Here is a 16015-nt window from a genome sequence, read left to right on the forward strand (position 1 = left end):
AACCAACCGATATTTAAAATGGCCGTTTGTGTCCGATAATATGCGCCTCGTTCTGAAATACAGGTTTGTGGTAGTATGAAATTTGACCATCAAATCCGTTTTTTGGATTTATCGAACATCATCACACACGAAATTTTTGACTGCTAATTGATAAGTAAAATAGAGGCATCGTTTTATCGTCGTAAAAGAATGAAAAATATCATCACACAGAAAAGACTAGAAAGTGCGCACGCTAAAATCACAATGCGTGTCCGTTACAATCTGTATTTTTAACACCGGAAGTAAACAATCTGTATGACTTCTCTCTTTGGTAAACCCGGTGAATGCAGTATCAGCAGTAAAGTGTTTTTGCCTGTTATTGGGTGTTCATATAAGAATTGAGAGCTATACACGAACTGTTTATATTCATATTTGCGACAAACGGCGCCGCTGAGTGAGATACCCCAATGCCAAGTTGGTAATGGTTGCGAAAAGTGAAACTGTAAAATATTTCTTAAGATGTCACAGAACAGGGTGCTCTCACTAGTCTGAGTACCCCGAAAGGTAAGTAAGATCCTAAACGGCACAATCTCCTATAAGTAGTGCTACATGTTTTTTAATTTGCGGTGTCAAATAAACGGATGGCGTATAGTTATTCGGTGGTTGAAGGTGTCGTTGTAGGACCCACTATTATTTAGGAAATAAAGTTCGCTCTACCCCAATATGATTTGTAACAAAGTATAGTTTTGCCCTGAACTATGATAATTAAAGCACGAGGAAGGTAGTCCTCGTTCTTTGATGTTATATATAGTTCAGGGCAAAACTTGTACTTTATTACAAAACACATTGGGGTAGAGCGAACTTTACATCTTTTCTAAGATGCTAAATTACATTTACAGGTAACATCCTGAATTTATTTATCGTGAAAAGCAATAATTATTGTTTGGATTGTATATTATTAATCCATGAACATGGCTAACTGACGGCTATTACAGGCTAGAATGCACTTTACCGGGCACAGCCCCCGCTGCTCCCTTTACTATCCTTAGGGTTAGGGTATGGCACCCTTTATGATCCTTAGGGTTAGGGTATGGCACCCTTTATGATCCTTCGGTTTAGGGTTAGGGTATGGCACCCTTTACAATGCTTAGGGTTAGGCACCCTTTTTTATCCTTAGGGTTAGGCACCCTTCACGATCCTTAGGGTTAGGGTTAGGGAACCCCAGCAGGGTTCGGGGTTTAGGGTTAGGACGGTAGTCCTCGTGCTTTGATGTTATATAATAGTTCAGGGCAAAACTTATACTTTATTACAAAACACATTGGGGTAGAGCGAACTTTACATCTTTTCTAAGATGCTAAATTACATTTACAGGTAACATCCTGAATTTATTTATCGTGAAAAGCAATAATTATTGTTTGGATTGTATATTATTAATCCATGAACATGGCTAACTGACGGCTATTCCAGGCTAGAATGCACTTTACCGGGCGCAGCCCCCGCTGCTCCCTTTACGATCCTTAGGGTTAGTGTATGGCACCCTTTATGATCCTTAGGGTTAGGGTATGGCACCCTTTATGATCCTTCGGTTTAGGGTTAGGGTATGGCACCCTTTACGATGCTTAGGGTTAGGCACCCTCTTTTATCCTTAGGGTTAGGCACCTTTCACGATCCTTAGGGTTAGGGTTAGGGAACCCCAGCAGGGTTCGGGGGTTAGGGTTAGGACGGTAGTCCTCGTGCTTTGATGTTATATAATAGTTCAGGGCAAAACTTATACTTTATTACAAAACACATTGGGGTAGAGCGAACTTTACATCTTTTCTAAGATGCTAAATTACATTTACAGGTAACATCCTGAATTTATTTATCGTGAAAAGCAATAATTATTGTTTGGATTGTATATTATTAATCCATGAACATGGCTAACTGACGGCTATTCCAGGCTAGAATGCACTTTACCGGGCGCAGCCCCCGCTGCTCCCTTTACGATCCTTAGGGTTAGTGTATGGCACCCTTTATGATCCTTAGGGTTAGGGTATGGCACCCTTTATGATCCTTAGGTTTAGGGTTAGGGTATGGCACCCTTTACGATGCTTAGGGTTAGGCACCCTTTTTTATCCTTAGGGTTAGGCACCCTTCACGATCCTTAGGGTTAGGGTTAGGGAACCCCAGCAGCGCTAATTAATCGGGGAAAAGTGCGCCCGGTAAAGTGCAGTACTCCCCTATTCCATTCATAGAACCCAACCCTATGGTAAAAACATCTTTTATTGGTTAAATTCGATAGGTTTATTTTTGCGATTGAATTTTGTTATTGATCTATTACAGGATTTTATTTTCTTGTTAGTTTTTTCCTTTTTCCTAAAAAAATATTAAACACAAACACCGCTGTTTTTTTAAACATTTTACTTTCAAACACTCATATATTTTTTTTATAATTTAAGTCTTTTATTTCCCATTTTCATATATTACACAAATAGGTATACAGTAATGTGTATAAATCTGGATAACATCATTTTTGGGGGCATGGTAGTATGTGATATTTTAGTGAGATTTTAAGTTATGATGTACATAAGGCACTAAGTTTCAACAGGTATGATAATGTACAGCAGATGACACTTAGAAGTGTTTTACAAATCATAGAATGTTGTACCTATTATCTTGACTTGCAATGATGTACATAGTATATCGATGTTTCAACATTTTTATTTCCCATTTTCATATATTACACAAATAGGTATACAGTAATGTGTATAAATCTGGATAACATCATTTTTGGGGCATGGTAGTATGTGATATTTTAGTGAGATTTTAAGTTATGATGTACATAAAGCACTAAGTTTCAACAGGTATGATAATGTACAGCAGATGACATATAAATTTCCTTCGACAAAAGCTTTTTGGTCCTCATGGATAATTTGTGGTAAAATTTTTTAATCCAGTTTGCAACTACTGCTGAGACTAGTTTGTAGGATGTGTTTAAGAGAGATATAGGTCTCCAATGTTTTAGAAATTGTTTAGGTTTATTTTCCTTTGGGTAAGCATGTTATTAGTCCCAGTTTTTGCATCGTTGGTAAAGATCCAAGTTTATAGCCATAGTTTAAAGAATTAATTAAGTATTTTCCTAAGTCATTCCCAAAAATGTTTTATTGAATGCGGCAGTAAATCCCCAAGGGCCTGGGCTTTTACCATTTTTGGGTTTTTGAGAGCAGAAAGAATTTCATCATATGTTAACTCCCCTCTAGGGCTGCTACTCCATCAGATAGTTTTTAATCTCAAAATTCGAAAATATATTTTCCAAATCTACCTGTACACATTCTTCACTAGTATACAGCTTTTCATAGTAATGTTGTGTCTCTTCTAAAATTCAATTTGGCATTTTAGTATTTACCCATCGCTTCTGTATAATTCTTTATTGGATTTGTTTAAAACATTTCTATGTTCTAAATGTAGAAATATTTACTAGGTTTTCCCCATGCTCTATCCATTTCACGCTTTAGATCTGACAAAGGTGTCTAGGGTTACTTGGTTTTCCATTTCTTCTAAATCCATTTTAGCTATATTAATATTTTCTAATAAAATATCTTTTTCTTTTGATTTTCTGCTGAGTCGAGTCTTTCTTCAAGCTCTATGATATCTGTCTGTGTTTGTTTTAATTTTTGGCTATTAATTTTTCTTTTTTTGTTGCAGAGTAACATATAGTCATCCCTCTTATCTCTAATAATAACATTTCCCAAAGCAGAAATCATTTATCAAATAATCTTCACCATTATTGCTACATGGATTTTTATACTGCTGTAGGGTAGATTTTATTGTTATCTTTTACCACAGATCACCATTTTTCCACAGATTATAATTATTTTATCATTGTCTAATTCTTATATTTTGGCTTTGATTTTAATTATAGAAATCTGGCTTATCTGTATTTGGCCCATACACTTTAATCACAGTATGCAATACAATCATTTATCATAACACTTAGGCATACATAGTTTCCCTCCTTAGTATCCAAGATCACCTTTTAACTTTAAAATCAAAGTCATTATTGAAGAGAATTGCTGTTCCTCTTTTGGATTACTTTGTTTAAGGACTGATGTATCTATTTCATTGTATCCCCACTGTTGTCTAATAAGCTGTTCTTGATCATTTTCTTTGTGAAATGTACATTTGTAGGCAGAATATATTTGCTATATTTCGTTCTTAGGTATCTAATCACACCTGCATACAATCATTTATCATGACACCTGTTTTCGCATACATAGTTTCCCTCCTTAGTATCCAAGATCACCTTTTTAACTTCAAAATCAAAGTCATTATTGAAGAGAATTGCTGTTCCTCTTGCGTTACTTTTGTAAGGACTGATGTAGATTTCATTGTATCCCCACTGTTGTCTATTAAGCTGTTCTTGATCTTTTGTGAAATGTACATCCTGTAGGCAGAATATATTTGCTATTTTCGTTCTTAGGTATCTAAACACCTGTTTTCGTTTAAAGGAGTTATTTAAACCTCAACAGTTGACAGATAATATTTTTAGTTGTTCTTTGCTATCCATTTTGGAAATTGTTTTTCTTTACTATAAGGAGATATTTATGATTTATACCATTATACCATGCCCAGATATGGATGTAAATGTCTTGTCTAAGAACATGAAAAGGGATATTTTCTACAACTTTGGTTGTGAGCTTTATGCAATGAATTAAAAGTAGAATAAAGAGAAACCAAAATGGGTTATTTCTCCTAACCATTAGAGAAATAACATTTACAAAATGAAACCCACCTCAAAGTAGGTGAAAAGGAGATAGTATTAATGACCTCAAGTGTCATACAATTCGTTAAAACACAAAAGCACTCGTGGTAAAACACAATGCTTATTTCAATAGGTATCAACGGAAGCTGGAAAAGTTTAAACAAAGGTTATTTCAGTAGTACTCGGCACAACACCAGATGCTACACATCTATACAAGCAAAACAATTCGAAGAATAGAAGTATCTTATTGAGACATTCTTTGTCCCCCATTTGAAGATATAATGCATAGTTTTTCCAACATTTAACATGGGAACAAAATATTTTTCTTCCCTTTGTTTTGGTCCCCCTTGCGAAACCAGATCATGGCTGAAAGCACATGTCATGTTGAACTTTGCGATGTCTTCTTCGATGGACATTCATGCGATGTGAGGAACCATGGTGTTCACAAAGTTGTGAAGAGAATGTGTACGGACAAGGTTTGCGACAACTTTGTATTTTAAATGAAGAATAAATGTTGGAACTTTTATAGATTGTGTTTTGCACGTGAGTTGCTTGGAAACCTAGCGGACTACCGCTATAGTGAACACCACCTCTGAATGCAACTCGTGAATAGCAGAACATTTTACGATTCATGATGAGTGATAAAGTTTCAGTGATAAGTGGTTTGTCAGGACAGTCGGCAAAGTCACGTGACTCGCGAATGGCAGCTCAAGCGAAGGCAGCGGAATATCGTGTGCAGCTAGAATATGTTGAAAGGGAAGAGAAAAGCAGCGAGTGAACTTTTGAAACTTGAATTAAAGAAGAAACTTGATATTGAAAATGCCAAGTCACAGGTATTTGAACAGTTTGAATCGAGTGAAACATTTCTTTATGGAGCTAGTCCAGATAAAATCTCTCCCAATGTTAATGGACAGGCTGTAGAGAAATCAGTAAATATTGAGGAAGAAAATAAGACTGAACTTGTTAAGAAATATATTCAAACATTACCAAATGATGATATTCAGAATTCTAACCAGGATCATGATAAAACATTTGATGGTGCAGATCGTGCTCAAAACCCAGGAATCTATTCCACACCAATTTCTACAGGAGAAACACAAAGACAGACACAGCCATTTTCTTCAACGAAGCTGAATGTTGGTGCAGATGAATTCACACCCAAGTTTACACCTGATTGTGTTCCCAGAAGGTCTGAGATTTCAAATGTAGACTGTGTTATGGCTGCAGCAAGTGAGATTGCTAATATGACTAGGACATTTGCAGAGAAGTTTAGTTTGAGTAGATTACCAGTTCCTGAACCTGGTATTTTCTATGGAAATCCCATTTATTTTCCTTCTTGGAAAACTGCCTTTGAAACTTTGATAGAAACCCGTGAAATTCAGCCCCAAGAAAAACTTTATTATTTGAAGAAATATGTTGGTGGCAGTGTGCGAGATGACCTAGAAGGATATTTTCTTATGAGAACCCCTGAAGCCTATGATGAAGCTAAACAGCTTCTTGAAGATAGATATGGAAATCAAGTTGTGTTAGGAGATGCATTCAGGGATAAACTAGATGCATGGCCGAAAATTAGTTGGAAAAATGGAACAGCATTGAGAAAGTACGCTGACTTTCTGAAACAGTGTTTGATTGCAACAAGAACTATTCCAAGTTTGAGAGCCCTCGACTTTGAGAAGGAGAATAGAATGTTAGTGTCTAAATTGCCAGACAACTTGATTCACAGATGGAGTCGCATAGTTGTCATTTTTAGATCGAGGAAAGTATATCCTCCATTTTCGGAGTTTGTGAAGTTTGTGACTGACGAAGCCAATGTTGCATGTGAACCAGTCACACGGTCCTTGTCATGAAGCAGGACAAAATCAAGGATTCCTTTACACAGAAGGATAGGGTTAGAGACACACAGACAAATCATAGTCTGAGAAGACCAGCTATCTCTATGTCAACAGAAGTAAAGAAGAAATATTGCTTCCTGTGCAACAAAGATCATGAACTTGAACATTTGCGATGTTTTCCTCAAGAAATCTGTTGCTGATAAGAAGCAATTTCGCGATGCAAATGGGATCTGTTTCGTTGTTTGAAATGGGGTCATCGCCAAAGGATTGCCAGGACAGATTGACTTGTCAAGTGTGTTCTCGGAAACACCCAACAGTGTTTCATGGTGACCGTGTGGACAACAAATGTGAGATGAAATCAGATCAGCCGAGAAGTTTGAATTGCGAAACACAAGTGAAATCTGTGAACGGAAAGTAGCTGTTAGTCATATGAAGGACACTGCTCAGAATAACAAGTGTGCGATGATCGCATTCAGTGTGGTTGTCACATGATGATAATCCAGATTCTGAGATATTGACTTATGCTTTATTGACACCCAGTCTGATACAACGCTCATTCTGAAGGATACCTGTGAGAGGCTTGGTGTTACTGGACCTAAGGTTCAGCTGATGTTATCTACAATGCATGCAGAGAATCTAAACAATTGAGTGTCAGAAGATCAGGAATCTTACTGTCAGAGGATACAACTCTTCACTGAAGATACCTTTACCTATTTCCTATACCAGGGGTATAATGCCTGTGAATCGTGGTCACATTCCTACACCCGAGAATGTAGCTCAGTGGACGACCTCGCAAGCATGTCAAGTGAGTTGTTAGAGTTACAGGACTGTGAAGTTGGTATTCTGATTGGGTACAACTGTCCCAAAGCTCTCACACCCAGAGATGTCATACCTGCAGATGCAAGTGGACCGTGATGCTGTGAGAACAGACCTAGGATGGAGTGTGGTTGGTGTCATGGATCCAGAGGCTGTTGATGAAGATCCTATTGGAACGAGCCACCGTGATGCTCAATGATATAAGGTACCAGAAGAGCTGTCTTCCAGATGCAATGCTGCAGAGAAGTCTGAGCTTTTGAACCACGTGGTGATATCCTTGCAGACTTCGTGAAGGAAACTATAGGAACAACACAAGTTGTCAAGTTGCTTGAACAAGATTTTATTGAATGTGAGAAGAGTGACAAGGTGTTGTCCTACGATGATGTAAATTCGTGAAGATTGCAAGAACCAGAATTCATCAATGCGCTGACAGTCATTATGAAATGCCCCTGCCTTTTCGCCACCCACAACCAAAGTTGCCTAACAACAAAGTTCAAGCTTACCCGTCGCATGGAGCAGCTGAGATCACGCTTTAGAAAAGATGTCCATTCCACACAGACTACGTGAGCATTCATGGATAAGATCATCCAGAACGGACATGCTGAACGAGCCCCTGTGATAGATGACAGCAAGAAAACTGTTTGGTATATTCCACACCATGGGGTGTACAACCCACGGAAACCCAACAAAATACGAAAGTCGGTTTGATTGCAGTGCACGATTTCGTGGTGAATCCTAAACGACCACCTCTTGCAAGGTCCAGATATGACTTAACACATTGATCGGAGTCCTCCACAGATTCCGCCAAGAACGGATTGCGGATGTGTGATATTGAACAGATGTTTTTCAATTTCGCGCTGAGGAGAATCAAAGAGACTATCTTCGCTTCCTTTGGTTCGATAAAGGGATTTAATTCCAATCCTGTTGAGTATCGCGATGAAGGTGCACTTGTTCGAGCTACCTCCTCGGCGGGGATGTTCCAACTATTGTCTCGCGCACAATGTGCGAATGATTATGAGGAAGAAGTTGGACACGGCTGCTGAGTTTTTGAGAAACAACTTCTATGTAGATGATGGGTTGAAGTCGGTGAAGACAGTACAGGAAGCTGTCAAACTTGTCAGTGAAAGCCAAGAACTTTGTGCATAAGGGTGGCATCAGGTTACACAAATTTGTGTCCAACTCAAAAGAGGTCATGACCTCTCTCCGTCAACAGGATCGCGCCAATTCCAAGGAGACAGAACTGCTCAAAGGCATGGACATTGTTGAGAAGCCTTTGGGAATTCACTGGTGCTGCGAGAAACTGATACTCTGTCAATCAGAGTTACTTTACAGGACTCTCCACTGACGCCAGAGGCGTTATCAACTATCCAGTCAGTTCTGTGTATGACCCCTTGGGTTTTATAGCTCCAGTCATCATGGTTGGAAAGGCTATACTACAAACAATGTGCCGAGATAATGCTGACTGGGATGACCCAGTCCCAGAAACCCCTACGATCCCAATGGGAGAAGTGGAGAACTGAGATTTTAGAATTGACAAGTCTTAACGTGGATAGATGTTTCAAACCACAGGAGTTCAGTGAGAATGAAAGAGTGGAGTTTCACCATTTCTCAGACGCCAGCAATCTGGGATATGGTCAGTGTTCTTACGCCAGATTGACTGATAGTGGCGGAAAGATATATGTCTCATTCCTGATGGGAAAATCTAGAGTTTCTCCGCTAAAACAGGTCACCATACCTCGCTTAGAACTCACTGCAGCACTGGTATCAGTCAGAATCAGTACTTTGTTGTCCAGAGAACTTGAATTTGAAGATGTGAAACATGTGTTCTGGACAGATAGCAAGGTGGTAATTGGCTACATAAACAACGACTCGAAGCGATTTCACGCCTTTGTGGCTAATCGAAGTGTCACAGATCCGAGATAAGACTGAGCCAGCTCAGTGGAGATACATCCAGACTGAGAATAACCCAGCAGATGACGCTACCGAGGTCTCACACCTCATGACTTGATACACAAGTCCGACTGGCTGAAAGGGACCAGTCTTTCTCTGGAACAAGCAACTACCTGAACAGCACACAGATTCAAACAGTGTGATGTTAAACGCATGATGATCCAGAAGTGAAATGTGTTAAAAGGTGTTGTGATGAAGACGATGACAACTGAATCAACCAAGCTAGACATGGTTGATCGATTTGCACGCTTCTCTGATTGGTTCAGGTTGAAGCGTGTTGTTGCAATGTGCCTGAAACTGAAGCGAAAAGTTGAGACGAGATGTGAAATTGAAACACAGCAAGAGACCTACGGAACTGACAAAATTATTGGATCAAGCACTAGTGTTACTGTGAAATGACATGCTGGAAGCTGAAAATGAGATAGTCAAACACTGTCAAAATAGTGCTTATGCAGAGGAGATTCAATTTTGCGATCTGTGAAAGACAATCAATACACATTCAGACAACTGAAGAAGACTTGAGCTCAGCTCACTCTCGCCTTTGATCCATTCTTGGATAGCTCTGGTGTGATTCGTGTCGGAGGTAGAATCAGGCAGTCTTCTGTCACCTGCAATGAGAAACATCCAGTGATACTTGCAAAGGGACAACATGTTAGCAACCTTATTATTCGTCATTGCCATGAGAAAACGTGTCATCAGGACGCGGGATGACTACTAAAATGAAATACGATCAAGTGGCTATTGGATTGTAGGCTGTAGCTCTGCAGTTTCATCTTACATATACAAATGTGTGAAGTGTAGGAAACTCCGAAGTCAAGTACAGCAACAAAGGATGGCAGATTTACCATCTGAACGAGTGAATGCGTCCCCACCATTCACATATTGTGGTGTAGACTGCTTCGGACCCTTCCTGGTGAAAGAAGGTCGGAAGACTCCAGAAACGCTATGGCATACTCTTTACTTGTTTAGCCTGTCGTGCTATACATGTTGAAGTTGCTTCATCACTCTCCACAGATTCTTTCATAAATGCTCTGAGGCGGTTCCAGGCAGTTAGGGGACCAGTGCGAAATTGCGGTGTGATAGAGGCACAAACTTTGTTGGTGCCATGAATGAACTAAAGGACTCTTTTGAGACTGAGATGTTAAGAAACTACCTTTTGAAATGTAATTGTGACTTAGTGAAATTCAACATGAATGTACCTGGAGCCAGCCACATGGGTGGTGTCTAGGGAAAGACAGATACGCTCAGTGCGTTCAGTGCTCAATTCCCTAATGGACCAAGTGAAGGCCCAGCTGAATGATGAATCCCTGAGAACATTGATGCTGGAGGCTATGGCGATTGTGAACAGTCGGCCGCTATCAACTGATACTCTTAATGATCCAACATCATTAGAGCCTCTGACAACAAATCACTTGCTGACTATGAAAAGTCAGATTGTACTGCCCTCCCGGACATTTTCAGAAGGCAGATTTGTATGCGTGCAAGCAGTGGCGTAAAGTGCAGTACTATGCCAATGAGTTTTGGTCTAGATGGAAGAAGGAATTTCTTCAAAACATGCGAACACGACAGAAATGGACCCAACATTTCAGAGATGTACGTGTTGGCGATGTTATGATCCTCAAGAATGACAATGTACCAAGAAATCAGTGGCAACTTGGTAGAGTTGTTGAGACCTTTCCAGTAAGGACGGACATGTTCGGAAAGTAAAACTTCAGATCGCAGAATCAAGGATTAGACTCAAAGGGAAGACGGCAATCTTCCACTACCTTTCTGGAACAGCCTGTCCAGAAACTGATACTTCTCCTTGAACATGAAGAATGATTTGAACTGTTTATGCTGACTGAGCTAACTACTTGAACTGATCTGAGTGGATATGTTTGTGAACTTTGCAAGTATTGAAGTGTGAAATATCTGAAAATTGAAATGATGTTTTGAACATTTTAAGGTTGGATAAGATTTTATTCAAAACCGTTTGTTTTATTGAAATGTCATGTTTTAGTGAAATCTATGTTTACTTTAAAGTTTGAATGTGTGTTAAGAATTAATTTACTTGGTAACATTTAAATTGCGAGGATGAGTTAACTTGCTATGAATATGTAAATTGCGATGGCATGAATGGAAATTAAGGATATTGCAATTATATGTATTGTATCATTAGTTGCAAGTTATAGATAGTTTCCTATTAAAATTAGTTTATGCTAATTTGTGGGGGAGTGTAGCGGTTATCGTGTAGGTCAGAAGTTTTTAGTGGTATTTGGGTTGGCATTGGCAGAGGGTTGCCTCCCTTTTGTTTTGGTCCCCCTTGCGAAACCAGATCATGGCTGAAAGCACATGTCATGTTGAACTTTGCGATGTCTTCTTCGATGGACATTCATGCGATGTGAGGAACCATGGTGTTCTACAAAGTTGTGAAGAGAATGTGTACGGACAAGGTTTGCGACAACTTTGTATTTTAAATGAAGAATAAATGTTGGAACTTTTATAGATTGTGTTTTGCACGTGAGTTGCTTGGAAACCTAGCGGACTACCGCTATAAATGTCTTCACTGATTTTCAGTGATCCATTCATAGAATTTTCACAGCTGTTTTCACTTTACGCCATAAGGAGTGTTCCTGAGAACAGTCAAGGTCTGCTATTCTTTCGCACTGACGTTCTATATTGAAGGGGAATAATGCCACAGGAGCATATGTGAAGCCAAAGTGCGTGTGCGTGTGCGTGTGCGTGTGCGTGTGTGTGTGTGTGTGTGTGTGTGTGTGTGATTCCATGTGAAAACACCATCAGGCGTAATGAAAGCTGACTTTGTTTTGTATTTGAATGAAGTGGTATTTGCCAAACGCCACAATCAAGGATGCTAAAACTTTTGGCATGGCTATCGCCATTGATAAAGGGGGTGATAATATCGTCAGGCGTATCGTGGCGACAACTGTGGAGGTGCTGCTTCTATTGGAGATTACGCAGTCACCCAGAAAGCAGAGAAGCAGGCGTACGTGCATAGTGCGACTCCCTCCTTGAGCATAAAACATATACATATAACAACTTATACCAACTTTAGCATGGTGACCTGTTAGACCACAGTGCATACTGCGTTTCTATATGGGACATTGTGAGGGAACCGAAAATACCATATCCAAGACATATGCCTCGTAGGTGTTGTGGAGTCGTCTACTGCTGGAGAAAGGCTGGTAAGGGAAGGGTGATGGGTGTTGCTGGGTTTGCTGTATGGCTGAGGGGTTGAGCTGAAACTGGATACTGCTGTGGATGTGTCTGTTACAGTTATTGAGGTGGTTGATGGGTGTCTGTCGCTGGTGGTAGTGTTCCCGGTTTTTTTTGCTGTTGTGGAAGGTGGAGCTCAACTTGGATGATTACACCCTGGTGATAAAGTGCTACATCTGCACTATGTGCGAAAGCTGAGGAATGCCAAAAACGTCGATGGTAGGCAGCCTTCAGTGACTGCATGACAAGCTCAGGCCGGTTCTGAAAGCACACCTTAGCAGCCCTGTCCAAGCAGAAGGGCAGAATTCTACAGGATCTGTAGTCTGAATGTCCATGGAGGATGTTGAAGTTTTCAAAATCTACCCATCAACTTCTAGCATCTTGCTGTCCATTGTATTAAGGAAGCCGTACTTGGACCATTGGTGTGGGTCGTCATCTCGTCCGTTGATAAAGGGGATGACGGTGACGACAGGCGTAGTGTGATGTCGGATTGTGGAGGCGGTGCTGCTAGTGAGGACTCGGTAACTTTGTTTCCTTTGGTAGTTTGCAGGGCTTGCTCCAGCATCATGGATCGAACGTCTTAACCAGTTAAAGCAGCTTTTTGTTCTATGTGAGTTAATGTACTGTTAGGCCTGGGGAAATTAGCTATTTGAAGCTAGCCTTGAATCAAGAGATGATTGAGCTGTGAGTTCCTTAGGGGTATTCAAGAAAGTGTACCCGAGATGGAAGAAAAAAGGACTTTATACCTCACAGTTAAAATCGTTAATAGCTGCGCCTTCTGACTTATGTTGTCAAATTGTACAACTCGAAGTAGGCGGATAGAAGATAATCAAGGTATTGTCTGAAAAGAGATGATTTTAATTATCAATGCAGCCGCAGTCAAACATGGTAAACAAAATATCACACAACAAAAATGGATGGTGAAAATACGCGATTGAATTGTTAGTGAACATAATTTATGGACAACAATGAAGCATTAATGAGTATCATGAAGCCAAGCTGTACCGTCGTTCTCCGATGAGCAGGGAAGGTGCTACGATCACTGGACTTAAAAGACCATTGTTTTACGGCCAGACATTTCAAATACTGTTTCTCTAAACCTCAGGAGACATTTCTTTCCAATCTTGAGAAATTGTCATGAACCTTTGAAAATAGAGATGGTCGCGATATTCAGCAACAAATGGATGGAGACGTTCCTTAAGTTGAGTTTCTGAATAGTGGTATGCAGGGATTGAATTCAGAAACTTCTTTAAGTGTTGGAGAATCCCACGTGGTACTAATTCAAATTGTCTGAAATATATCCTGTGCAAATGAAAAACCCCGTTCCTCCAATGTTTTTATTAAGTGTTATAGTTACAAGATTTGAACTATGCTTGCTCTTTTCTATAGTTTAACAGATCCTAATCAGCTCTTGTCTTGATTGCCTCAGCTCTAGACATTGTTCTTGGGTTTTTAAAATTTTATTTATTTTACCCCTACCTAACAGTTATACCAACCAATAGCGAGAAAACTATTTTTTGGATCATCTGGAGACAACCTTTTGTCTAAGGGAGATGCATTACAAATTTTGATTATGATGTTTAATTTCTTTAATAATTAAAGTCGCATCATATATATTTTAATCTAAAATGGAGTTTTTGTTTAACCTATAACTGAAAGCATTGCTTTCAAATTTTGGGATCACCCTCCATATCTGTGTGAAGAGTGCAGTCCAAAGTTATATTTATCTATTTATATCTTATCGAGAATTATCACAAATACACATAAAATTTTCGGCCAATAACTTTACAATCATTTAATGGATTGTTTTCAGATTAGGGTAATTGTTTTCAGATTAGGGTAATTGCTTCTTTGTTAACAGGAAAGGTGCAGTGCAAAGTTTGATAAATATCTTGTATTTTTTCAAGAATAATCATTGTTAATTAAAGAACCCCAATGGTCGGGGGTATTTGTATTATGCTCCAACTAGATGACTTTAAAGTTGAGTTGCTAAAGATCTTTTGAAATGTGTGGAATGCCATTGAGCTCAGGTTCGTTGATCAAACAATTCATGTGGTTATGGTTTTATGGATTTATTCTATTTAAGGCCTTTTCACACCACTAAACATTTTTCATGGACTTTGAATAACAGTTGAGATGGAATAGGTTTATTGTTATGTGGCAGGTGGTTTGATTGTGAGTTGCAGCATTGTAATGAGGCACTCATAAGCTAAGTTATGTTAGCACACGGTACAGCTCGTTTCAAAGGATTGAGCCCCTCAGTGTTGACAGTCAAACTCCGTCAATGCACAGTGCTGCCCTTCTGGCCTAGAGAGGTCCTGAGGGAGGTCCTCTGTAAGGGGACCATAGATATAGTTATTGTTAAAGACAAATTGACAAAAATATCTACAAGGCTGTTTGAAAAAAGAATTGTTTCAAATGGTCAACTTCCCCTTCATGTCGAGCAATATTCCAACAGCTCCTGTATTGCGTGTTGCATTTACAAATTTTGAGGGTACAATATGTTTTGAATATGTTCTTCTACCCAAGATTCAAAAGCGGCACAGTGCTCTTGCTCCCGAAGTTGTTCGATCAAGGTTACAACATTCAAAGCCTCAGTAAAGCTTCAAAAGTTTTATGGTAAACATGTAGAAGAAACGGTGAAATTCCTTGTTTTGAATTCTACCACCACGTTCCTGATTTTTCAGGAGAACAGTGAACTACCGTTGGCCTGTGTTCATAACAGTTTGCTTCCGGCGAGGCAGGAAACGCTCACCTTTTCACAAAAACAGGGAATCGTAATTTCTTTTTATAATGATTCAATAACTGCACATGCTCGTTATATAGTCGGAATTGTTCAATACTTCTACTTTCAGCAGAGATTTCTCATGGATGTGGAAAAGGTTTGTCACTATTATTCACAATGATCAATTTCCGACCCAAAACAGCATACGTCTCGACGCTTTCAGGAAGCAGTTTATTTAAAGCCTGGCTTTACCTCCATGACATGACTTGTGACTTATCCATTCCTATCTGCTTCCGGTGCTGTTGCCAAGAATACAAGAACAGATCACGCGCCTCAACCAAGGCTCCACCTTTAACCGGTCAATACTGGACTGAGTGCACTGACTTGTGTAGAGGGCATGGTTTTAATACGTCACAGCATACGTGAGCAATTGTCTCTGCTTTTATTATCGTAAATATAAACCTTTTATTCCATTGTAACTTACTGCTTTTCTTTGATCTTGTGTGGTTGGCAGCATTGTGTCGGCTGGGAATTAAAACCCAACAATATATCAAAAGTAAGTGATTTGCGTTTTTGTATTATTGATTTACCCCTAGCACAGGGCACTGATTGGTGACAGTCAGATATATAGTGCCACAGAAAATTAAATTAATAAGTCCCAGAGCTAGGCAGCGTGTACCCTGGTCACAGTTGATGCAGATTGAAATCCCATTGTGTTTATGGCACTCAAAATTGGACCATTAACATTTGTTTGTCAGC

General features: G+C 39.4%; 1 protein-coding gene across 1 annotated transcript in view; it reads left to right on the forward strand.

Moving 5' to 3' along the window:
• Window positions 1-294: 294 nt before the first annotated feature.
• LOC124270432 (E3 ubiquitin-protein ligase SHPRH-like) overlaps window positions 295-16015 on the forward strand; it is a 146864-nt gene continuing 131143 nt past the window's right edge. Inside the window, exon 1 of the mRNA XM_046705467.1 lies at window positions 295-543. The gene's annotated coding sequence lies outside the window, so the exon portion shown is untranslated. The remainder of the gene's footprint in view (window positions 544-16015) is intronic.

Source organism: Haliotis rubra, unplaced genomic scaffold, assembly GCF_003918875.1.
Source record: "Haliotis rubra isolate DU_JTF1 unplaced genomic scaffold, ASM391887v1 Scf1518, whole genome shotgun sequence".
Classification (NCBI taxonomy): domain Eukaryota; kingdom Metazoa; phylum Mollusca; class Gastropoda; order Lepetellida; family Haliotidae; genus Haliotis; species Haliotis rubra.